We start from the raw sequence: 27,321 nt of genomic DNA, 5'->3' as shown, positions 1-27,321 counted from the left end.
CTTTATATTTTTAATGCTTATTTATTTCTGAGAGAGAGAGAGAGGGGAGGGGGGGCAGAGAGAGGGAGAGAAAGAATCCCAAGCAGGCTCCACACTTTCAGCGCAGAGCCCTACGCAGGGCTTGAACTCACAAACCAAGAGATCATGACCTGAGCTGAAACCAAGAGTCTGCTGTTTAACCAAGTGAGCCACTCAGGCACCCCTATGTTTGCCCTTTAAATATTTACATATCAATCAGTAGTTGAGTGTTTTCTATAATCAAGGACTGTACCTCCTTACCTGCAAAATAGGAAGTTGATAATGTCTTCCCTTCCTCTTCTATTTTACAGGGCATTACTTTTCTTTCTTTTACCAATCTTATTTCATGGAGAAAACAAATCACATTGTAATGAAAAATAACAGAAAAGGTTTCTAAAAAGCGCATGTGTTACTCTGGAAGTAGCTCATTTAAAGCAAGAGGACTCATTTCAACCAAGAGCCTTTCACACTATCAGAATAGGTTTATTCAAAAGAAAATACATTAAATAAATTAGTAGTGTTAGTAATACTATATAAAAAAATTAACCTAGGGGCACATGGGTGGCTCAGTCGGTTTAGCGTCGATTCTTGATTTCGGCTCAGGTCATGAGCTCACGGTTGGTGAGATCAAGCCCTATGTTAGGCTCTGCACTCAGAAAGTAGAGCCTGCTTGAGATTCTCTCCCTCCCTTTCTTTCTGCCCCTCCTCCTCTCTCTCGCACATGTGCACTCTCTCTCTTTCTCAAAATAAATAAACTTAAAAAAATTAACCTATATAAAAGGATGTGTGGTCTTAGAAGCAACCATTTGAAAACAAGAACACCAACAAAATTATTCTATTGAGTCTAAAGAGGTCTATTACATCAAAGTATGAAGCTAATTTGCTATTCTTGCTATGGAATGAATGAATCCAATTTTATTATGAGAATATTCTATAATTCTAACTTTATTAACTGAACCTCACTTTTCCTACAACTAGGTTGAATTAGTGACATTTTGATTTTATGTGTGTTTGTGCATGTATGTGTGTGAGTGCGAGTGTGTGTGTATGTGTGTGTGATACCCTTTTCATACCTCTAAATTACAATGGTTATCATGGTCCTATTTGTATGTTTGACTGAAAGGACTTGTTTTCATTGTTCAAATGAAGAAATGTATTACTTTTGCTTTTTAGGGAGTGACTTTCAGTCACTTTAAATATAGCTCTTTGCTTTTAAAAGGATCCATTTGCTTATTTCTGCTAACGTCACCTTATAGGTATGAGAAGACAAGGTATTTCATAAGCAATTAATTCTGAAGAGGATGAGCATTAGGTAAGTAGGTACTGCCTTGAGTATTATGGTTTTAGAAAAATTACAATTAAAGCAGAGGAGATGGGGTATGAGAGAAGGTGATATTTAACTAAGTGATAATTTATTTTGTTGCAAATTTGAAACCCGATTAGAGATTTCCATAAAGTTTCAAACTACTAATGATCCCAACTTTTTATGCTGAGGGAAAAAGTTCCTATTTAGATATTTGACGGTAGAGTGTTAAAAGGTCATTTGCCAGCAGGGTCACTAGCTGACAACTTGTTAGGAAAGCTTGATATTGCTTGGTCCCACATTGTTGCTGCCTAAAATCCCATGGGCAGCTAACAAGAGCAATTAGGCAAATTCTGGTTTTGCTGAGATTGACCCCTTTCAATATGTTGAAACACACATAAGTGTCTGTCAAAGTGCATCAGCCAACTCTGTATTTAAAGATAAGAGGAGAAGCTGCTGGCAAAAATTTCTACCTCCTGCAGAGAACTGAGATTTAAGGCCAACCCACCCTCCTGCTAAAGCTTTGCCAGGAGAAAGATTATTAAAGGAGGTGGCAGATTGATGTTGGAAAGTTTGCTACTCAACTACACATTATACACATCTCTGCATTACTCTACCCTCTGTGTCCTTTTATGTTCTTTGTAGATCAGAAAGTACTCTAATGCCTTTCTATACTGAGCTCTTTATACATTATCTTATATATTTTAATGTATTCTAGTTTAAAATGGAAAATCAAAATTAAGTAGCAAAGTGTAATCTTGGAAAGTGAGTAATTTCACATTTAATATTGCTTTTGCATTGTCAAATGTTTCATGTGGGGATGAGAGAGAACGCAAGTATGATCAGATTTTTGTAATATCTTTCAAAAGAGATAATCAGATATTTATAACATCTCTCTGCTTGTTTAGGAAGTCAATATTAATTTTCAGGTAAAATTTGAAAATATACAATAATTGAGGTTCTATAAACGAGATCATTTATATTCTGTGAACTTGTTATCTCTTAGATTGTATCCCTAAGTCTCTACAAACCCAGTTGTTTTTTTTTTTTTAAAGAACTAACCTATATGTTCCTATTACTCATTCATTCAACAAATATTCCTGAAGGTCTATCTGTTTCAGCCACAATCCACAAAAATCCATAAAATCTATAAAAAGACTGAACAAAACAGAATGGGTCCCTGATCTCCTACAATTTAAAATCTAGTGAGTAAATCTTAGTATTACTGGATTGATCCCAAATAATTCAATATGTAAGTAGAACGTTTTCCTTTGGGTAAACCACGCTAGTTTAAAAGAGATACTCTTGGGGCACCTGGGTGGCTCAGTCGGTTAAGCGTCCGACTTCGGCTCAGGTCACGATCTCACGGTCCGTGAGTTCGAGCCCCGCATCGGGCTCTGGGCTGATGGCTCAGAGCCTGGAGCCTGCTTCTGATTCTGTGTCTCCCTCTCTCTCTGCCCCTCCCCCGTTCATGCTCTGTCTCTCTCTGTCTCAAAAATAAATAATCGTTAAAAAAAAAATTTTTTTAAAGATACTCTTTGGGGTGCCTGGGTGGCTCAGTCAGTTAAGCATCCCACTGGCTCAGGTCATGATCTCAAGGCTTGTGAGTTCCAGCCCCGGGCTTCGTGCTGACAGCTCAGAGCCTGGAGCCTGGAGCCTGCTTCAGATTGTCTCTCTCTCTCTCTCTGCCCTGTCTCTCTCTCTCTCTTTCTGCCCCTCCCCAACTTGCAGTCTTTCTCTCTCTCAAAAAATAAACATTAAAAAAAATTTAAAAGAGATACTCTTTAATGTCAGTGTATTGAAAGAAATCTTAGCTATAATTTTGTAACACATGTAACCTTACTTTGAAGGAACCAGTTTGTTAATGACTGAAAAAGGCACTCAAATGAAACAATTTCAGAAAATGGACATGTACATGAACACATGCACATACACAATGCAGTGTAAAGCCTAAAGTCACAAAATGGTTAATGTCAAATGCCCTTTGACTAGTATATTATTTTTTTTTATGAAAACAACCATCTGGACTTTTTCTTAAAAATTATATCCTCAGACAACCTCCCAGATACTATGATTTAGTAGGTTAAGTATGCATCCCAGGATTATATGTTATCAATTAGTCTAATCTGATTCAGATGCCCCATGGCTTACACTTTGAGAATCATTGCCTTAAATAATAAATAGACTGTATTTATGAGTTAGCAAATTAGACCAGGCTATAGGACTTCCATTCCTGTCCATGAAGACTTACCTGCTAAGGAACTTGTTCTCCTATCGTAAAATAACTAAAAAAACTAAAAACAAAATTAAAGAGTAGCAGCAACAACAACAAACAACCTCCCTGACCCAGAAAAGATATATAAAATGATGATCTTCATACATTTCAAACAGCAGTAGCAGACTATAATTCCTCAGAAAAAAATAAACGAGATGAGTTGTATGGTTGCTCCCGGTTAATTCATGGAAGTAGTTCTCAGAACTAAGAGCGGTAAGAGGAACTTAAACATTCCTGAGATGAGAACATAGGAATTGGACTTTAGGAAAACCGAGCCAGCCAGAAATTGTGGGGTACCCTACAAGAAAACAGGGGAACTGGAAAGAGACAGAGACAGAGGGATGGATGTACATAGAGGGGTTCCTTCTAGTCTTTGGCTGAGTATTTAAACACATGTGGGATGGGGCGCCTGGGTGGCGCAGTCGGTTAAACGTCCGACTCGGTCACGATCTCGCGGTCCGTGAGTTCGAGCCCCGCGTCAGGCTCTGGGCTGATGGCTCGGAGCCTGGAGCCTGTTTCTGATTCTGTGTCTCCCTCTCTCTCTGCCCCTCCCCCGTTCATGCTCTGTCTCTCTCTGTCCCAAAAATAAATAAAAAACGTTGAAAAAAAAAAAACACATGTGGGATAAAACACAATAAGACTGGGAAAAAGAAACACCAGGAATTAGGCTGAATAGTTCCCCCATGCTCACAGAGGGCTGAAAACAATTCACATTCCTGATTCCTCAGTCAGAATAGAAAATATCTCATAATGTACTTATGAAGTATTGAGTAGCATCAGAGAAGGGTATGACCTTAGTAATGAGCTAAGAGAGCCCAAGACTAAAAACTGTTTGGATTAGCCCTAACAAAGTTTCAAAGAAAACTTTGAAAGGATAAACTTGGTCTCAAATAGCTCAACTGAATGCTAGAAAAAGTTCAACACTTTTAAAAGGCAGACAACAAAATCTAATTACCAATAACATAAAATTCGTTAGGTGGGATATTCACACAAAAATTCTGAGGCATGCAAAAAAGCAGGAAAGTATGACCTAGAAGAGATATAAATACCAGTCAATAGAAATAGACCTAAATAAGAGATTATGGAAGTACAAGCCAAAGACTATAAAACGGAAATTGCAAATCTAATAAATATGCTCAACAGTGTACAGGAAAACTTAAAAGTGATGAAGAGACAAACAAAAGATATTTAGAAATAGAACTGCTAGCAATGAAAAATGCAATATGTAAAGTGAAAATACACTAAACAGGATTAACAGCAGATTAAACACTGCAGAAGAAAAGATAAGTGGACTTGAAATTACTGAACGAAAAAAAAATCTGTCAACCCTCAATTCTATATGCAAAGAAAATGAAAATGTTCCTTCACAAATGAAGGGAAAATAAAGACTTTTTAGGACAAAAGAGAGATAAGTAGCTTTATTGCCACTAAGCTCTCCTAAGGCAGGAGGATAATACCGGATGAGAATTTGAATCTTCTCAAAGGAGTGAGTAGTGCTAGATGATTAGCTGCTTCAGGCACAAATAATAACAGTGTTTTGTGGGGTTAAATCATACATAGAACTAAAATGTCTGACTATTACATTAGCATCAAGACATGAGAGCAGAAATAGAAGTTTTTTATACCAAAAGGGAAGTGATATAATGCTAGTTAAAGTGATGGTGACAAGTTAAAGGTGTATATTGCCAACCCTATGGGGAAAACTAAAATATAAATTAATATATGCTAATAAACCAATAGTGGAGCAAAACTGTCATCATAAAATAATCATTAATGCAAAAGAAGTCGAGAAGAAAATTACCAAAAAAAATAGAGGAAGCGTTTAGGAAGATGCTAGATTTAAAACTAAACATATCAATGGGGTGCCTTGGTGACTCAGTCGGTTGAGCAGCCAACTTCAGCTCAGGTCTTGATCTCATGGTTTGTGAGTTCTAGCCCACATTGGGCTTGCTGCTGTCAGCACAGAGCCCGCTTCGGATGCTCCACCACCCCCTCTCTCTGCCCACCGCTGCTGTCTCTCTCCCTCAAAAATAAATAAACATTAAAACTAAACATATCGAAAATCAGTCTGGCTAGATATTTAACAATCTTACTGACACTTTTAAAGACCCAAATATTCCTTTCATTAATTTTTCTCTTTTATTTTTTGGCTTTCTGTTTTACCGACTTGCATTATGGATTTGAGTGGTCAATACACTTCAATTAGAAGATAGATATTGGGGTACAAGTGCCCCTATGCATCAGTACTCCTGTATCCCTTGGGTAAGTTCCTAGCAGTGCTATTGCTGGGTCATAGGGTAGGTCTATTTTTAATTTTCTGAGAAACCTCCACACTGTTTTCCAGAGTGGCTGTACCAGTTTGCATTCCCACCAACAGTGCAAGAGGGTTCCCGTTTCTCCACATCCTCTCCAGCATCTATAGTCTCCTGATTTGTTCATTTTGGCCACTCTGACTGGTGCGAGGTGATATCTGAGAGTGGTTTTGATTTGTATTTCCCTGATGAGGAGCGACGTTGAGCATCTTTTCATGTTTATAGCAGCACTCTCAACAATAGCCAAATTATGGAAAGAGACTAAATGTCCATCAACTGATGAACTGATAAAGAAATTGTGGTTTATATACACAATGGAGTACTATGTGGCAATAAGAAAGAATGAAATATGGCCCTTTGTAGCAACGTGGATGGAACTCGAGAGTGTTATGCTAAGTGAAATAAGCCATACAGAGAAAGATACCATATGTTTTCACTCTTATGTGGATCCTGAGAAACTTAACAGAAACCCATGGGGGAGGGGAAGGAAAAAAAAAGAGGTTAGAGTGGGAGAGCGCCAAAGCAGAAGAGATTCTTAAAAACTGAGAACAAACTGAAGGTTGATGGGGGGTGGGAAGGAGGAGAGGGTGGGTGATGGGTATTGAGGAGGGCACCTTTTGGGATGAGCACTGGGTGTTGTATGGAAACCAATTTGACAGTAAATTTCATATATTGAAAACAAAATAAATAAAAGATAGATATCACCAGATTGGATAAACAATTTTCAATGATATGCTGTCTGCATGAAACCCAAAGTATAAATATACAGATAAAAATGAGTTAAAAGTAAAGGGTGCAGAAATATATGCCATGCCAAAAAATCTTTTAAAAAGCTTCAGGATAAGAAATATTACTAGAGGAAAAGATGTTATCTCATAATGATAAAGGAATCAATTAATCAAGAAGACATAAAAACCCTAAATATGCCTGCATCTAATAACAGATTTTTAAAACATGGATGAGGCAAAACTAAGAGAAATCACAGAAGTAAAATTATAGTTGAAAGTGTCAACACTCTTCTCTCAGTAATAGATAAAGTGATGCAAAAATTAGACCAAAAAATTCAATAAGAATGTAGAAGACTTAAAATACACTTTCAACCAACTTTATCTAATTGACATGCAGAACATTCTCACCAAAAACTGTAAAACTACACATGGTTTTCAAGTTCACAGAGAATATGGACCAAGTTATTTATACTCTGTTTTGGCCCCTAAAGCAAATTTGAATAAATGTAAAGAAATTAAAATCATACATATGATGCTATTTGTTCACAATAAAGCTAAAAATGAATACGAATAAATTAAGAAAAAGTGTATATTTGTGTATTTAGGAATTTTAAAATATGCAGCTAAATAACTTTTGAATCAAAAGGGTATAAAAACGAAAATTTGAATGTATTTTGAACGGTGTATCACAATGATACCACTCACATCGAGGGCTTAAAGGAAAATTCATAAGATTAAATAAAGGCTTATATTAGAAAAGAAAAAAAAGGGTCAAATAAAAGGCCTAAGCTTCCACTTAGAAACTTAAGAAAGCAGAGAAAACCACAAGGCAAGTAGAAGGAAATAAGTAATAAAAGTAATGCAAGTCGGTAAAACAGAAAGCCAAAAAATAAAAGAGAAAAATTAATGAAAGGAATATTTGGGTCTTTAAAAGTGTCAGTAAGATTGTTAAATATCTAGCCAGACTGATTAAGAACGAGGTCGCAAAGTTGCAGTACCTGGGAAGAACAATGAATACTGAATACACTTTCTATATTGAGAATCTGTTAAGAAAGGAATATCGTGAACACCTTTATGCTTGTAAATTTGAAAACGTATATGAGGTGGCCAAACATCTTTAAAGACACAAATTAGAAGTTCACCGAATAATAAATGGTAATGTAAGAAAACCATATGTATAAAAAATTGAACTCTTATCTAAAGCCTTCTTACAGAGAAAAATCCGAGTCTGAGGTAATGCAATGATGAAAGTCTGAGGTAATGCACTCCATTTTTCAATAAACAGTAGAGCAAATGGAACTCTTGCAAAAAAAAAGAGCTGTGAATGTTGACCCCTACCTTACATCATATGCGAATATTAACTTTAATGCATCATACTTCTAAGTATAGGGTAAAAGTTATAGAATTTCTAGGACAAAATAAAGTTAAACAGCTTTCTGTCATGGGGTTAGATGTTAAAAAACCGTAAGAGGAGAGTAATTAACAATTTGGACTTCATAAATTTTGTTTAAACCATCATCAAAATACATTATTAAGAACATGGAAAGGTATATAATGGATTGGGAGAAAATATTTACACAGCATATATCTGATAAAGGACTTGTATCCAAACACATAAAGGATTCTTACATATCAATAATTAGAAGACAATCAAATTAATTTTTTAAATTGGGCAGGAACTTGAACAAATTCTTTATAAGATAAGGTACCTAAATGGCAAATGAGCACATGAAAAGATATTCAACCCCACCAGTCATTAAGGAATGCAAATTAAAGCTACAATCAGATGCAGCCCTTGGGTGGCTCAGTGGGTTAAGCGCCCGGCTCTTGATTTAGGCTCGCGTCATGATCTCATGGTTCATGAGTTCAAGCTCCGAGTTGGCCTCTGTGCTGACAGCACAGAGCCTGCTTGGGATTCTCTCTCTCCCTCTCTCTCTCTTCCCCTCCCCAGTTTGTACTCTCTCTCAAAATAAATAAAATAGGCATTAAAAAAAAAAAATAAAGCTCCAATGAGATGCTACCATATATCCAATAGAATGGTTAAAACTAAACGTAATGAGAGTACTAATTAGTGGCAAGGACATGTAATAACTCAAACACATTGGTATTAACAGAAATGCAAAATGGTAGACATTTTAGAAAACAATTTGCCAGTTTTTCTACTGCATAAATATTATACAACTACATTAATGTGCCATCTACTTGTACTTTAAATTGGTGAATTTTGCAGTATGCACTTACACCTTACAACATTTGTTTACAAAAAAGACATGCTGGAATCCATCACGCATGAATGTTTTTCTCGTTATGAAAGTATTCATCAAAGTCAGACAGCCTTTAACTACACATAGCTCTTCATTCACTACAAAGTCATGGCATTCCTCTATCCAGCTTCACGGAACTTGGTAGTCCCCGACAGTGCAACATTATTGAAACACTTTGTTCCAAGAAAATGATTGTTAAGATTGTCATCTTCTTGTTTGATAAGGTAAACATGACTGGTCAAAAGCAGAAATCATTTATATTCAAATAAAGGAAACGCCAAAAGCATAAAGGCTTCCCTGTAATACATTTTTTTTCTCACTTGAAATCATTTCTGGAGGCACATGATATAGTGTGAGGCAGATCTGAACGCACAAATATAGAGGACCTGGTAAAAGCTACAGAAAAAAAAAAATGATCCAAAGATGCCAAAAACCGCCTGGGAAGAATGATATCACTAGAACCACTTGCACGTCGCTGAGAGGGTGGGAAGTTCCTCTTCTGACCTGCATAATGGATCGTTTCACAACATGGCAATTTCATCTGTTGGTCATTTGGAGTAAGTTCCTGAAAGAACAGAAAGGATTTATAAATCAGGAATTGACAGTAGTTGTTACTTTGATGAAAATTGCGTGGTGGTGGGATTTTACATGTTAATGAAATGAAAATGACAGTGTTTTCTTCGCACTCTTATGAAACCCCAGTCATGCTCTCCGTAAGAATAGAAAAAGAAAACTTAGTTATACCTTTCATCTCAAAGGTCAAACAGGTGGTAAATTCGACCCTCACAGATTCCTTACCTGAAAGTATACAGAGGAAAGAAGCCATTAAATGCAGAGTTATTTTAAGTCTTTAAGTTAAAAGCTTGCACTTTATATCTTCCTCAGAAGAAATTTAGGGAAATGAACAGCATGTCAGCTTTTGAGGGAAACCAATCTGTGCTGGATTTTCAGTCCTGCTATTCCTATCTATAACCTTGGGAAAGGTGCTATGAATTTCAATTTACTTTTCTAAAACACCGGGGAAAGAATTCATGCTTTGCAATGCTCTTGAGGTGAACAGAGAAAATGTATGTGGCATTTAAAATTGCTATATATTCGGGGCGCCTGGGTGGCGCAGTCGGTTAAGCGTCCGACTTCAGCCAGGTCACGATCTCGCGGTCCGTGAGTTCGAGCCCCGCGTCAGGCTCTGGGCTGATGGCTCGGAGCCTGGAGCCTGTTTCCAATTCTGTGTCTCCCTCTCTCTCTGCCCCTGCCCCGTTCATGCTTTGTCTCTCTCTGTCCCAAAAATAAATTAAAAACGTTGAAAAAAAAAATTTAAAAAAAATAAAATAAAATAAAATTGCTATATATTGTATTTGCTTCTTATTTAATCTAGACGCCTAGTTAGCCCAAAACCTTACCTACAGCAAATTGGAAGCAGCAAATAAGAAAACGAAGTATGGGCAGAAAAAGGGAAAGATCAAGTAGAACCTGTGTAATTATATAATGAAGGAAATGATCATCAGAGACAAAGAGCAGAATTAAATTGTCACATTTCATGCATGTCCAAAACTGCCTTATATTATGTATGCCCAAAATGATAATGTACTAGAACTTACTGAGAAAATTATATTGCATGTCCTGTCCTCTGCATAGTCAGATATGAGACGTGTATAAGAATGTGGCAGAAGGCTGATGGAGGCTGACCCTCATGTTCCCAATCAAATTATCATTGAACAGTCAGGAAAATCCAAAGCAACTCAACAATTAACACCACTGGGAAGAAAAGAAGAAAAGGAAGTACATACACCAAATCTGCTCTGTGGATTAGAATGCATATTTTTGCACGACATACGATATGCTCCAACATATGAACTAGAACAAAGACATTGTAAATAAAGAGTAAGCAGGGGGAGCCTGGATAGCTCAGTTGGCTAAACCTCTGATTCTTGATTTCGGCTCAAGTCATGATCTCACGGTTCATGAGACTGAGACCCCTGCATCAGGCTCTGTGCTGACAGGTGGAACCTGCCTGGGGTTCTCTCTCTCACTCTCTTTCTGACCCTACCCCACTCACGTACGCATTCTTGCACCCTTTCTGTCTTTCTCTCTCTCTCTCTCTCTCTCAAAATAAATACATGAACATTAAAAATGTTTCAAAAAATGGTAAGCAAGAGCTGTAAAAATAAGCATGAAGAGGGGGGAGGAAGAGGAAGTGAAAGAGAAGGAAGCAAAAGAAGAAAAGGAATAATAATTTTAAACGTTTAAATATAGTTTTAAACTATTCCTGTATAATTACTGGGTCAAGTAGAAAATTAAAAATCATATTTCTTATTATTTATAAAATATGACTAAAATGTCAAATCTTATGAGATGCCAGAGAAATTATATTAAGAGATAAATATATCATTTAAAAGTGATTTTATTACTAAACATAACGTTAAGTCTTCAAATAAGATTACAGGAAAAAAAAGTAACCTAAATGAGAATAATAGGAGTTAGTGAGCAAGCAGAACAAACCGATTATTAAATACTAAAACTATAAAAGTACGTGCCAATATCAATTTTTATGAAAAAATGAATAAAATTTTAGGCAAATAATTTAAGGGTAAAGGAGAATGCACAAAACAAGAAAACAAAAGAAAAACAAAGAACAAATGTTTAAAATATGAAATATTTTCGGGAAGATAAGATCTCAAAAATGGATTATGGAAAGAAAAATTACCAAAATTCTTCAGGAGTGGAAACATTTAACACAGCAAAAAAAACTCGAAAGAAACAGACATTAACTTGACAAAAATCACCTCCAAAAAAGTATGTGGATAATTATGTTTTATACGTTATCTCTGTCATACTTAAAAAAACAAAACAAAAGCAACAAACCAGGCAGTTCTTATTCTGATGATCTATTTCAGAGCATAGAAAGATATAAGCAGTTCCTTTTAGAAGTATGCAATCCCAGAAACATATACTTTGTTGTTTTAAATTTTTAAAAATTTTAAGTAAGTTGAACATGAAGCTTGAACTCACAATTCTGAGATCAAGACCTGAGCTGAGATCAAGAGTCGTATGCTTAACCAACTAAGCTACCCGGGTGCCCTAAGAAAGGTACACTGAAACATACACTGTGGTGCTTGGATGGCTCAGTCAGTTAGGTGTCCGACTCTGATCTCAGCTTAGGTCTTTATCTCATGGTCATGAGTTCAAGCCCCACACTGGGCTCCATGCTGGTGTGGAGCCTACTCAAAAATACAGGCATACCTCAGAGATATTGCACTTTTGGTTCCAGACCACTGTAATAAAACAAATATTGCAATAAAGCAAGTCAAATGAATCACTTTTTTTTTTTCTGGGGCTTATAAAAGTTATGTTTACACTATACTATAGTCTAGTAAGTGTGCAATAGCATTATATCTTAAAAAACTAACACGCATATCTTAATTAAAAAATATTTTATTGCTAAAAAAACGGCTAACCATCATCTGGGTTTTCAGTGAGTTGTAATCGCTGATCACAGATCTCTATAATAAATATAATAAAAATTTACAAGTTCGAAATATTCCAAGAATTACCAAATGACACAGAGACACAAAGTGAGCAAATGTTGTTGGAAAAAATGATGCTCATAGACTTGCCTGATGCCACAAACCTTCAAGCTGTAAAAAGTGCAATATCTGCAAAGCACAATAAAACAAAGTGAAATGAAACAAGATATGACTGTATCCAATTACTTTATTTTTCATTATCAAATAAAACTTTTTGTGTCTCTATGGTGAGATGTGTAATATAAGACACAGGAACCTTCTGCACAGTTTCAGAAGAAATATGCTCTTCCTAAAACCCTTAAGGAATGGACTCTAGTTTCTTTTTTTTTTTTTTTAATTTTTTTTAACGTTTATTTATTTTTGGGACAGAGAGAGACAGAGCATGAACGGGGGAGGGGCAGAGAGAGAGGGAAACAGAATCGGAAGCAGGCTCCAGGCTCTGAGCCATCAGCCCAGAGCCCGAGGCGGGGCTCAAACCCGCGGACCGCGAGATCGTGACCTGAGCCGAAGTCGGACGCTTAACCGACTGAGCCACCCAGGCGCCCCTGGACTCTAGTTACTATTCCGTCATAGGGGACCCTGAAATGATCCTTGTCTAAGCCCATCTTGTCCATTCTAAGGCATGATGCTCTGTTGCTCAAGGCATCCAATTCCTGTCCATGTCATCAGAGAAAGACATCAACATGGCTCCCAAGACCCCGGCACTTGAGTTTAAGCTCCCCCCACTTCAGTGCTGAGGCACACATTCTTTCTCTTAAATGATCCAACCCTTTTCTCTAAGAGTAAGAAAAAGGAAAGTATCCTTCTACTTTTCTGGAACAAATAAAGCTTTGATGTCAGCAAGCATTGACTCTGCTTTGTCCTTTTTCTCGTGTGAGGTGACAATGACCCCTCACTCACAATGATGAAACTACAGTGGGGAAAAAATGAGTTATTCTTCTGCATTCAAATGAATTAAATTCTAAACAGAAAATAAGGATGTCTTGTAAAATTATAAAAAAAATAATTTCCCAAAGTTTTCAACTACAGTATTTGATTGAATTAGTTAGCCAGGATTCTTCTACTAAATTTCAGTTATCAATACAGTGGGCCATCAACAAGTTACAAGTGGAATGAATATAATGCCATATATATGTATATACACAGACAGTAAACAATATGGAAAATATTGCATATTTTTCAAAACAATAATATTCAGCTATTAAGTATTTTGGAGATTGATATTTTAAATTGCACACGTTAATTAATTCCTTCTTTCAACATGTAGTAGACATTGCTGTTGCTTACCAACAAGTGAATGAATGTCACCTCTGTGTGGAAGCATTTCAAGCCAATGTGTGATCTCTCTCCCCCAGTTTGGCCAGCAAGTTCCACATCTTGCAGCTTTAGAACAATACAGCCTCTCTCAGCCTGGATCATGAAATTAGCCCATGGAGATCAATTGCTGACAGTCTCCTAGACCCCCAGTACACTTGGCTTAAATGGGAGTAAAATGTTAATTGTTCCAAGTCACCTATGTGCTTTGTTTTTAATCATTGTTTCTGTTGTTTGGATTCGTTTTTGTTGTTTGTTTGTTTTTTAGTTACCCCAGCATAAACGAGTTTAATCTTACTAAGATGATATCAATAACATACTAAACTCGGGTACTATGGAGACTTCTGTCCTCTAGAAAACTAAAGAGGCAAGAGCTCTAATCGGAGAAAGCTGATTAGTCTCTCAGACAAGAGGGCTGAGCTTAGCAAAATGACGACAATCACAGCATCATGCTCAGAGGTGGTAAGTTTCAGAAAACACCAAACTCATTTTTAATAACATAGAATGCTGATTTATGTATTTGTAGAGATGTCAAGGAGACTAGCCAATCAAGCCCATGTCCATGATTGAGATTTACTCTTCCATTCAAGAGCAAGATGAATTATAATGAAAACTTTGGTTATGAGACATGAAGGCAGAATATAGAGATTTGGTCGCCTAATCTTAATGGCTACAGAAGATGGACATGCCTGTTTGGGAGAGGAGGGATTCCTGGTCAGAGCATCTCTCTCCCAAAGGGAAATAAAACACCGTGACCATCCTTATGGTCTAGAATTCCTTTTCCTGAATTCCATGTAGACATATTCTTTGTTAAGATGTTAATGTCACTGATAAAGCTACAAATTGCTCGTATTGTCAAAATAGGCTTAGATTCTCATCCTTTTTCAACATGGAATTATGAAGGCATTTCAAGTAATTTCTGTGGAGAATTTACATCACCCATCATATGTTAGTTTTGTTCTCATGCTCTTGGAGATTGAGTAATCCCTCACACTTCTCTCATTCACTGAATGTTTACTGGACATCCGATATTTATTAGGCATAATTCACAATGAACAGGATGAAGCCCCTACTCATGAGACATAGTCTATGAGGGAGACAGTGAATAGATAAACATGTAATGGAAAGTGCCAGAAAGCACTTTAGTAATTAACTTTTCACCATCGCAAATATTTTATTTGCAACGGACATTGGCTTCTTTACTACGGTCCTTTAAAGAAAAATGGGGCACCTGGGTGGCTCAGTCAGTTAAGCATCTGACTTTAGCTCAGGTCATGATCTCACGGCTGGTGGGTTTGAGCCCCGCATTGGGCTCTGTGCTGACAGCTCAGAACCTGGAGTCTGCTTTGCATTCTGTGTCTCTGTCTCTCTCTGCCCCTCCCCCACTCTCTCTTTCTCTCTCTCTCTCTCTCAAAAATAAATCAACATCAAAAAAAAAGAAAAATCTTTCATTCATAACGTTTAAGAATATTAACACATTTAAGGAAAACAGTATGCATTTGCACTTTAAAATGGCTAGTTGTCAAAGGAAACCTTCAACAAAACAAAAAGCCTACTGAATGATGGAAAATATTTGCAGATCAGATATTCAATAGGGAATTCATTTTCGTATATATAAAGAACTCATGCAACTCAATAGCAAAAACACAGAACACAAAAATCTTATTAAAAAATGGGCAGAGGATCTGAATAGGCATTTTCTCAAAGAAGACACATATGGTACTTAAAAAAATGCCCAACATCTTTAATCATCAGTGAAATGCACATCAAAACCACAGTGAAATACTACCTCACGCCTCCTGGAATGCCTATTATCAAAAAGACAAGAAATAACCAATGTTGGCAAGGCTGTGGAGAAAAGACGGATGGAGGTTCCTCAAAAAATTAAAAATATAACTCTCATATGACGCAGCAATTTAATTTCTGGATATTTACCTTAGGAAAATGAAAATACTAACTCAAAAAGATATATGCACTAGACAAAGATAAATACCATATGACCTCTTATATGTGGACTCTAAAAGGTGAAAAAAAAAACCCAACTTCATAGATACAGAGAACAGATCGGTAATCGTCAGAGGTGGGGAGTAGCGGCGTGAGCGAAACAAGTGAAGGGAGTCAAAAGTTACAAACTTCCAGCTATAAAATAAAGTAATGCGACTGTAATGTAGAGCATGGTGACTCCCATTAATAAAAATGTGTCACGTATTTGACAATTTCTAAGAGAGAAATTTTAAAAGTTCTCATCACAAGAAAAGAAAATTGTAACAATATATGGTGAAGAATGTTAACCATAATTATCGTGGTGATCAATTTTGAATATATACAAATATCAAGTCACCATGTTGTACACCTGAAACTAATATAGTATTGAATGTCAGTTATATTTCAATTAAAATAAATCAGACTGCACAACAAAAAATCGATCTACTCTCATTATTATCCACTATATAAATATGTTGCACACAATGAATTTATCTTTTCCCCCAAATGCATGTGAGCCAAGAAACATTCTATAAATAGTCTAATAATGAACACATTGCACAAAATTAAATTCAAGACACTTACAGAAGTGCTGTCACAGCTCCAAAGCTGTTCCTGTGGATGAAACACCTAAGGAAGATGCCATAGAATGTAGCCACATTGCTTTTGCTTCCTATTTCTAGTTTTGCTGAGCTATAGATAGATTCAAAAAGAGTTTACAAATAGCAAGGCTGCAATGCCATGCTGATTTCTTGCGGAAGCACGATTCATTTTAATTAAGCGTTACCTTAAGACAGGCGGTATTTGGATGACAAGAAATCATATCGCTAAAATATCTGATGGAAAATCATAGGCTAGTAAGTAGTCCTATACCAAATGGCAATGCTGTATCCTAAACCACAAAGAAACAAAAAGGATGGGTCCTATGCATTCTAAGGGACCTCTGAAATCCCTGTGAGACTGATATTCTCTTCTCTAAATATCATGGAAGGTGTAATTTCTGACATCTCTGAAGCAATCGGAAGCAAACAAAACTACGGAATAACTGACAAGACGTGGTGCATAGGTTACAAAACAGGAAATGGAGAGACATGTTTCACTTTTTTAAGAAAGAAGAAATAGAAACTGTTACAATAACTCAGGTGTGATTTAGAGTGTCTAAATCTGGATATGTCTTTAAATCTCAGCTCTGATTCTATGCCCCACAAAAAAGCAAAGGAAATCTGGCACCCTTTCTTTTTTTTTTCCCCCCACGCATTCTTTTTGTTTAGTTTTGTTTTGTCATTATGACAGAACAACAAGTGGGAACATGAACCAACTCAAGAGAAATATGTCTAAGGAGAGAAAGACAATCTTATCAAAAAGTTAAAGGAAAAACCGCCAAAGAAAAGATGGCACACAAATTGGGAAACTGAGTGAATAATGCCAAATTAGCAGTGAGAGTCAGCTGTAAATAAAGGAGTTCACTATTTCAGGGACCGCCCACCCTTCTCTGGGAAGGACTAGTAGTAAAAGTTTTAGGTTTTGAAGGCCATATTGACAGGATTTCGGAGTGATGGGGTCCGGAGCTGATGGTCCAGAAAGAATTCTCGAGACATCCTTGGTCCACAAAGGTGATTTTATTAAAGCACGGGGACAGGACCCATGGGCAGGAAGAGCTGCACTGGGGTTGTGAAGAGTGACTGATTACATACCCTCAGGTTGGGAGGGGGTTAAGGATAGCATAAGTCTCTAACGTATTTTAGAAGCAAGGTTTCCAGGACCTTGAGGGGTTAGCTGCTGCTGTTAGTACTGTTTTAGTAAAAACTCAATCACGAGACCCTTCAGATGTATATCAGGGGGCCATAAGCTTGAAGTATGATTGCCAGCCTATTTCTTGGGGGAGGTAGAGATAAAGGAAGTTTCCAAAGGAATTTTTGTATGTTAAAATAGACTTACAGGATGCTGGAGGTTGGGATAATGTTAAGCTAAGATTGCCTTTCGCCCTGAGCAAAGTGTCATCACCAGGCAGGTGAGCTCCTAGAGGACAGTCACTCTGCCTATTTCAAGGACTTGTCAATGGGCTTTAGACAGTAAGGAAATTTAAGTTTTAATTTGCCGGTGTTTCCCACACCAATATGGCCTCAGTTGCAAGTAATCAACTTTCATTATAGTGTGGAAACAAACATATAAGTAATATCTAAATGAATGAGCAAAGCTACGTTTCAATAAAACTTCATTTATAGACACTAAATTTGAATTTCAATTTTTTTGAAATTCTTTGCTCACAAGTCATATAGAAATATGCCATGGAGCAGATTTAGCCCTTAGTTTGCAATACCTATACTATCCTAAAGAACATAACCAGAATGAAGGTTATGTGAAAATTTCTGTTTATTTTATGATGCTCTGAATGTTTTATGTTTAATAAACGTGGTTTTTTTAAGGTGTGACTAGGAAAAGACAGTCCTATTTCTTATTTTGGTCAAGTCTGTGTGGTACGTACATCTAACATCTTTAATCCCTTCATGGTATTAGATCCAAAATAGATTACCTAACTAGTAACCTAAGTCCTAGAGAGTCAAAACCGAACATCTGGGCCACAGAAGTAAAATCTTCAAAGCAATGCCAAAATGTGCATAAGAGAGAGAAATGGCCATTGTCGGTATATTTTTATTACGTCTGATATTTAACCACAGAAAATCTTCAGATCCTCAACAGCAGTTGATTACTACGTGTCCACATAAATTTATTCATTTTGGATTTCTTGGTTTTCTATGTTTAAGTGATTCTTTTTTTCTGGAAACCACAGTCCTAGAGAAGGAGATCTTTGTGGCCATTCTTGTCCAACCAGGTGTAATCTGGGGATGTGAGTCCTGGGGCTTCATGCTGCTTTCCATGTTCTGACTTATCTAGTGATGGGACGTTGTTAGAAGACTCAACAGTGAAGGGGTCTTGTAAGAAACTTTGATGGCTCTTTTATCCAGGAAGATACTGGCAAAAGTCGTTACATTTAATTTGTACATGGGGGCGGGGGAAGTGTTTCTGGAGGCTTCACTGTGCTGCAGAGTAATCAAGAGCAAAGCAAACAAAGGAAAACCTCGTCCACAAGAAGTACTAGATATGTTACCGGGAGGCTCAGTGCTGCCTGAAATGAAATTCACTTGCATCATTAGTTTTTCCCTTTGTATAATTTTAATGTCAAATTCATTGGTTTTCAAACGTTTTTTGTTAGGTTTAAAAAAAAAAAATGTGTTTATTTATTTTTGAGACAGAGGGAGAGACAGAATCCGAAGCAGGCTCCAGGCTCTGAGCTGTCAGCACAGTCCATAGTGGGTCTGCTCAGGGTAACTCTGGATGAATCTATTGCTTATAATTCTCTCTTCTAAGTCAGTGGTTCCCGGGGCTCCTTAGAATACAATTTGACAGCTGTTGGTCTTTATTCTTTACTATTTTACCTTTGCTCTGCTTTGCTTTGCAACAGTAAAAAAATTTTTTCCAGCGATATACAGAAATGACAGTCTATTACAAATGTTCTGTTTCAGAAGAAAAGCCCACACAAAGTTGTTATAAAGTTATGAAGGATTTCAAATTAAGACCTGTTCAAGTTCCTTTTCCCTTTCCCCACAAGAAATAAGAATCCTGCAATATGGCCCACTGTAGATTACTGTGCGGTCTGTTTCTTCTTTCGGTTGCTTTTGGAAAGAAAGTCTACTTTATTTCACAACACTCAATCTTGGAAGTATCCACATAGTGTATTTTTCATGCACAGCACTCACAAATATTCCTACAGAAGGCAGAAGCTTCAGGGTGGGGGAAAGACAGAGAGAGAGAGTTCTTGCTAACAGGAAGTATCTCAATGATTCAACTGGAAAGATTTCTAGAGAAGAGAGTGAAACTAGGGACAGAAAAGCAACCCCCCAACTGTGAACAGTCATGGGAAATTGAAAGATAGGAGGACATGCATAATTTAGCCTGGCTGACAAATTAGCATTCATTCCAGTCTTTGAATACACTGCCTTGGCCTGCCCACGATTAAAGTGCCAGCTTAGCTTTTAATTCAAGGGGCATTATAAGATCAGAAGAAAAAAATAACAGTTTCCAAAGTCTTTTATTCGGGGCACTGAAAACATCTTGAAGTAAACTGAAAGAACTTTTGCCACTTGTTTCCAGAGACCAAGAGAAATGCAACATGGAGATTGGTTGGGACAGTCTTTGGGGCTCCAGGAATCATTGGTGTCTGCTCTTGCTGCTGCTGGTTATTTGGCCTAAATGTTTAAAATATAATTAGGGCCCCAATTAAAATTCAGCCTGTCAGTGCTAAATGTCACTGAATGCAGCTATTTTCAAAACCACAAACTTTGAATTTAAGAAGCGGGGCACAAAGTATAATCATTTAGTAGCCCTTAACATAAACAGCATTTTCAAAATTAGAGAGCTGGTCCATGTGGGCTTACAAATGCAAAAGAGGGCACACCTGGAGATGGGATTGTATATTAATTTGTTCCTTGATCTCAAGCTGCTTCCTCAAGTTTGTAAGGATGTCATTTATTGTAGATTATTTGGACTTCTTTCCAAGCTGTTTTCTCGACCCGGGAGGTCAACAGAGGGAGGAGATGGTGAACAATAGTAGTCAGTTAGGGAATTGTTATTTTTTTAAATAGAAAACTTCTGAGGTTGCATATTTATCCCAAATTGTGTGTGTGTGTGTGTGTGTATGTGTGTGTGTGTGTGTGTGTGTGTAGGGTATAATGTAAATTCACATTTCTACAATATATTTTCTTCTAAAATCATATAATAGCATCTCCTGAGGGTAGATTTGGGAGTAGAAAGAAGGAAGATTTATTTATTTGTTGACAGTTTCTTAAACTAAATCCAGTTTCCATTTTTCTAATAATTTCTCAATGTGTTAAAAACATATTTTACATGTATTTGTGTGTATATATGTGAATATATCTATGTCTATGTATCTCTCTCTCTATATATATATATATATAGATAAATGCTATATATATTTTTCTAATAATTTCTCAATGTGTTAAAACCATAGAGAGAGAGAGAGAGATACAGAAAGAAATATAAATACAGACATATATACCCTGACTGTATGCTATTTGTGCACCTTTATAAACTCAGTTCTATGTGAAGGACACTGAGAAAGCATCAGCTTTTCATGTAGCCTGTGGCACAATAAAGTGTACCAGATAATGAGCTAAAAATATATTTGGCTGTGATTATGAGGGATCAGAGCATGCTTGCTGAAGGGCCACCAAAATGGAGTTAATTCCGAAATAAAAGCAGGGTCTTCATGGTATGAAAACACCCAGATGACAAGTGAAAATCAAGTCAATCACCAAAGCAATTGGACAATGTTTTACAGCTGTAGTGTTGTTTATCCCAAGTTCAGAGCTTACACATCAAAGGAAGAGGCATTTCTCAAGCAAGCGGAAATTCTCACGATCACCTAGAAGATTGTTAAATGCTTCAGAGACAAAAATACACACATTTTACTATAAGAATCAAACAAACAATATATTAATAACCAAAGAACAATGATTAGAAAGGAGATGGAAAAAGCCATGAACCATGGGTTTTCTTTCCACAGCTTAATTTAATTTCAGTGAGGAAATGGTGATTTCAGCCTCTTTCTAAGACATTCCTTATTTACTTATCCTTATCCCTGATCTCCGAGAATCTTGTAGCCCTAATAGACAGAAGAGTTGGCTGGAGAGATTGATATATTGGTAGGAAAGAAGGCATTTTTAATATTAACGTCCCAATTTTATTCCTCCCAAACATAATTGTGTGTAAGTAAATATAGATTCATTGCTAACTATGTCAAGGTGCTGTGTTTGGCATCACGAGAGAGAGAGGATAAAGGTTAAGGATCTCCGTTGTGGGAAGCTTGCTGTCTAGGGTCAAGCTTCCAGGCAATGGACCACATACACGGAGGCTTGGAGATGCTGAGCCTTTCAGCAATTGGGGCAGCCAGGTGGTCCTTGGAGAAGATAAGCCCAAGGCCAAAACCTCCAGCTGTACTCAATCTTTATTTTGATTTCCTTGGAGATTATCCTAAACTGGATGGCACTCCCTATGGTCCCCGTGATCCACTAAATGATATTGAAGAAGTTCTCTACCAAATAGACATCTACTTCTGAAACCAGCAAGGGTTTGTAGGCTACTTGGATGGGTTCATCTTCCAGTTATTTCATAGATCCCTCTTATCAGACAGAGGGAGTTCCACTCTTTTCCTACCTTTTGGGATTTTTTAAAAATTTATTTATTTTTGAGAGAGAGAGAAAGCGTGAGTAGGGGAGGAGTGGGGGGGAAGGGGTGTGGGGTTGGACAGAATCCTAAGCAAGACCAGAGTTGTCAGTGCAGAGACAGGTAGGGGCTGGAACGCCAAACCATGAGATCATGACCTGAGCCTAAGTCCGACTTTCAACTGACTGAGCTACCCAGGCGCTGAGAGTTTTTATCATAAATGAACATAAAATTTCGTCAAATGCTTTTTCTGCATATGCTTAGAAAATCATATAGTTTTCCTTATTCTGTTGATAATTCTGTTAATATATTAATATCAGTCAGCATTCATTGACTTCCAAATGTTGAACTTGCATTTTCTGGATAAACCCCACTTGGTCACAATGTATTACCCTTTTTACATATTGTTTAATTCTCCTTGCAAAGATTTGATTTAGAATTTTTACTTCTGTATTTACAAAGAATGTGTGCATGTAGGTTTTGATTTTGTAATACCTTTATCTGTTTTTAGTATCAGAGTAACATGATCCTTAAAAAAATGAGTTGGGAAATATCTCCTCCTCCTCAATTGTCCAGAAGAGATAAGAGTACAATTGATGTTATTTCTTCCTTAAATATTTGGTAGAATTCTGCAGTGAAGTGCTCTGGGCCTGGAATTTTCACTGAAAAAAATTTTGACTACAGATTCAAGTGAGGCTATCCACATTATCTGTTCCTTGGGTGAGCTTTGGTCATTTGATACTTTGTCTTAAAAAGATTTGACATATTTTATATACATTTTTATATTTACTAGCATAAAGTTGTCCACAAATTTTTCTCATCCTTACAAGATCTGTAGGATCTGATATCTTCTCTTTTCCCTGATATCAGTTATTTGTGTCTCTTTTTTATTTTCCCAGTTACTTTGGCGAGAGATTTACCAATTCAATTGACCATCTTAAAGATTGATATTTTAGTTTATTGACTTTTCTATTGTTTTCCTTTATATCTGTTCTTATGTTTATAATTATCTGTAATTATTATTTAATTATATGTATGATCTTAATTATTATTCTAGCTCTACGTACTATTTCTCATTTCTTCTACTTTTGTTGGATCTATTTTGCTGGGTTTTTTACTTATTTTTGTAACTGGAAGCTAAGGTCAGTAGTTTGAGATCTTTTACCTTTTCTAATGTAAGTATGTAATTAACATAAAGTATTTAAATTTTTTTTCTAAGCACTGCTTAAGCTACATTCCACAAATTTTGGTATGCTGTATTTTGATTTTTATTCAACTCAAAATACTTTTTTAATTTCCTTGTGATTTCTTCACTGGCGTATGTGTTATTTAGAGGTAAGTTATTTAGTTTTCAAATATTTATAACTTTTCTAGGTACCACTCTGTTGTTTATTACTAATTTAATTCCATTTTGTTCAGAGAACATACCTGAATTATTTTAAATTTATTGAGACTCGTATTATGGCCCAGCAAGTGATCTATCTTCATAAATATTCCATTTTCACTTGAAAAGAATTAGTATTCTTGCTGTTTTATGGACGGATAGCCTATAAATGTCAATTACATCAAGTTGTTTACACTGTTTTCCTCATCTTCTCGATCCCTATTGATGTCTTGTCTAGTGTTTCCATCAATTATTGAGAGAGGGATGTCGAAATCTCTGACTGAAATTGTAAATGTGTCCATTTTACTTTTCAGTTTTATCAAGTTTTGCTTCATAGATTTTAAAGTTCTGTTGTTATGTGAACATTTAGATGTTATAATTTTTTGATGAATTAGCCTCTTTATTATCAGAAAATGACCCTCTTTCTTTCATATAATATTCCTTGCTCTGAAATCTATATTTTATATGATTACAGTCATTCCAGCTTTCTATTGATTCATGTAAACCTGAAAACATTTACATTAAACATTTATATATTTTATTTAAAATGGGTGTATTATATACAGCTTAATGTCAGCTTTTTTTTTTTTTAAGTTTTTATTTATTTTTGAGACAGAGAGAGACAGAGCATGAACGGGGGAGGGTCAGAGAGAAAGGGAGACACAGAATCGGAAGCAGGCTCCAGGCTCTGAGCCATCAGCCCAGAGCCCGACGTGGGGCTGGAACTGAGCCGAAGTCGGACGCTCAACGGACTGAGCCACCCAGGCGCCCCTTAATGTCAGCTTTTAAAAAAACCAATATAAAATATTTGTCTTTAAAAAATTTTTTTTAATGTTTATTATTTTTGAGAGACAGAGAGAGAGAGCAAGCAGGGAAGGGACAGAGAGAGAGGAAGACACAGAACCTGCAGCAGGCTCAGGCTCCCAGCTGTCAGCACAGAGCCCGATGGGAGCTCGAACTCACAGACTGCAAGATCATAACCTGAGCTGAAGTCGGCTGCCCAACTGACTGAGCCACCCAGGCACCCTGAAAATAGTTTCCTCTTAATTGGTGTAGTTAGAACATTTATGATAGTATGCCTTCAAATGTCATTCTATTTCATGAAGGCCTTTAAAACAGAATTCTTCCACCTCCCCTCTCCCAGCCTTTGTTCCTTTATTTTCATATATTTTACTTCTATGTATGTTATTAAATCTATTTTGTAGTGAAGACATTTAAAAATGGCATTTATTATTTTTTTAAGTTTATTTATTTATTTTGTGAAAGAGAGAGAGTGTGAGGAGGGGAGGGGTAGAGAGAGGCAGAGAGAGGATTCCAAGCAGGCTCTGCTCTGTCAACACAGAGCCAGACACGGGGCTCGAGCTCACGGACCGTGAAATCATGACTGAGCTGAAACCAAGAGTCAGACACTGACTTAACTGAGTCATCCAGGTGCGCCCGAACCTGACATTTAATTTGTGAGAAGATCTTTATCTACAAATTCAATTAATACTATTAAGAAAATGAAAAGGCCAACCCCAAACTGGGAGAAAATATTGGCAAAACATGTACCCAGCAAAAGACATATCCAGAATATATAGAGAACCCATATAACTCAGTTATAGCTAAGCGACAAGTCCAAATATGCATAATAATTGAACAGACACTTCAGCAAGGAAGATATATGAATGATAGATAAATACATGAAAAGATTCTCAGTATCATTGGTCCTTAGGGAGCTTCAAATTAAAACTGCAATGAATAAATATTATACACCTATTACTATAGCTAAAACTAAAAAGATTTACCATACCAAATATTAGATTGGATGTGCAGCAACTTGACCTTTCATATGTTGCTTGTAGAAATGTTAAATGGTACAACCACTTTGAAGCATACGCCTACCATATAACTTAGCCATTTACTCAGAACAATGCTCAGTGAAAGAAAAATGTATAATTTCACATGGGAAACTCTTGGAGGTGCAAACAAATAAATAGTGACAGAAACCAATCAGTGATTACCTGAGGACATGATGGAAAGAAAGGGAGAGGTGGATTATAAAGGGGTGATTGATATGTTTATTTTCTTGATACAAAGTGAAGGCCTCATTGGGATATGCATACATAGAACCTCATCAAATCATATACTTCACGTATCTGCAGTTTACTGTACATAGGTGTGTCTAAATAAAGCTAGACATAAAGTATTTTACTTAAGTCTTAAAGTAGAATATTGATCTTGAAATCCATTTGTGACAAAGTTAAATGTTATTTTTATCAATTATAAATAGCTTTATATCTCTTAAATGTGTTTCCAATTGTTATAAATTATTAAGTGCTTTTAATAAATGATTTTACAGTTTTAATCACCTCCTGGCCTGAACAATAAGACTCATCAGTGGTGGCCACTTAGAATTTTAAGAGATAAGGATTAAAAGTCCTGATTAGATATTATATGTAGTCATTTCAAATATAATACCTATTACAAACAAGTGATGATCAATAAAAACAAATGGAAAATTTTTCTTTGAAAGTGGCATACAAATGCAGTATGTATTATCTCCCCAATTTCTTTTTTTTTTTTTTTTTTTTTTGAGACAGAGAGAGACAGAGCATGAACAGGGGAGGGGCAGAGAGAGAGGGAGACACAGAATCCGAAACAGGCTCCAGGCTCTGAGCTGTCAGCACAGAGCCCGACACGGGGCTTGAACCCACGGACCGTGAGATCATGACCTGAGCCAAAGTCAGACGCTTAACTGACCAAGCCACCCAGGCACCCCCAATTTCTTATATATTAATTTGGTTATAAAAATTATTTAATATAAACTTCAATGTAGTTTGAACGCTTATTCTAAATCTATCTTCCCTTGGCTACTCTCTCTCTTTCTATCTTTATGGTTACTCTCTTATCACTGCTTATTAATTTTTTTTCTTAAATTTCTCCTGTTTAAGTTACCATATGGCTGTGTCTCTTGATTGGACCCAGCCTGAAACATGGTACTGTAAATAGTGTTTGTATTTTAATATACACTATTTTAGGTGACTCTGTATAGCTTATAAGTAAGATAATGCTTTAAAAAATCTAGTACTTTCCAATAACCTAGATGACTACAATATTTTTCTCATAATATGCACTTGTATGTTTCATGAGATATGTGAATATATCGCAAGGCAAGAACAATGATAATAAATCAGAAAACAATAATACGACATGTGGCAAAGTCAACAAAGTAAACATATAGGTGACAGCAGGCATTAAAAGAGACTGGAACTTTCAATATCACATAAAAAGAATTTGACAACGAAAACTCAGCAGTTACTCTCGTAATAGTCTATTAATCTGTCTTTTAAAATATTTATTCCAATACCATAATTGCATTATAAAAGAGATATTAATGAAGACGTGCTTTCAGTTAAGGTAGTCTACATATGAGCAAGAAATTCCCGAAAGTTAGCAAAATAAACCCAACTTAACATATTTATATAATGTGATTATATTATTTCTAGATAATCTGTGCATCACCATGCTTATTTTGAAAAAAAATTAATAAAAAGTTACTAAATTATATCAAAAAGGCAAATTTAAATTGGAAAACTGAAAACAATTTTTTTTTATGTCACTACCAGCACCTGCCATCTATTTTCTAGGAAGAGTTGCTACAATAATAGGAAATAACATCCCACCAATTGTTAAACTTAACATTTTATAAGGAAACATAAAAACTTAGAGTAAGTTTGAGAGTGTTTCCAAGTGAATTGACTTGTTATGCATAATTCTGTGTTATTATGTTTTAGAAATTACTCATTTCAACCTAAAAGATAAATCGGATTTTAATCCTAAAAGATACAATTTTCTGTTTCATGTCTTGAATTTCCTTACCCTGTGGGGTGTCATTTTATTTATTTATTTTTTTTTTAACTTTGTGTGCTCAATTTAAGGCTGAACTAAAAACCTTAACTGGTGTGGGCAACATACGGCGTTACACTTTTGT

Source organism: Neofelis nebulosa, chromosome 6, assembly GCF_028018385.1.
Source record: "Neofelis nebulosa isolate mNeoNeb1 chromosome 6, mNeoNeb1.pri, whole genome shotgun sequence".
NCBI lineage: Eukaryota > Metazoa > Chordata > Mammalia > Carnivora > Felidae > Neofelis > Neofelis nebulosa.
Note: the sequence above shows the minus strand (reverse complement) of the source record.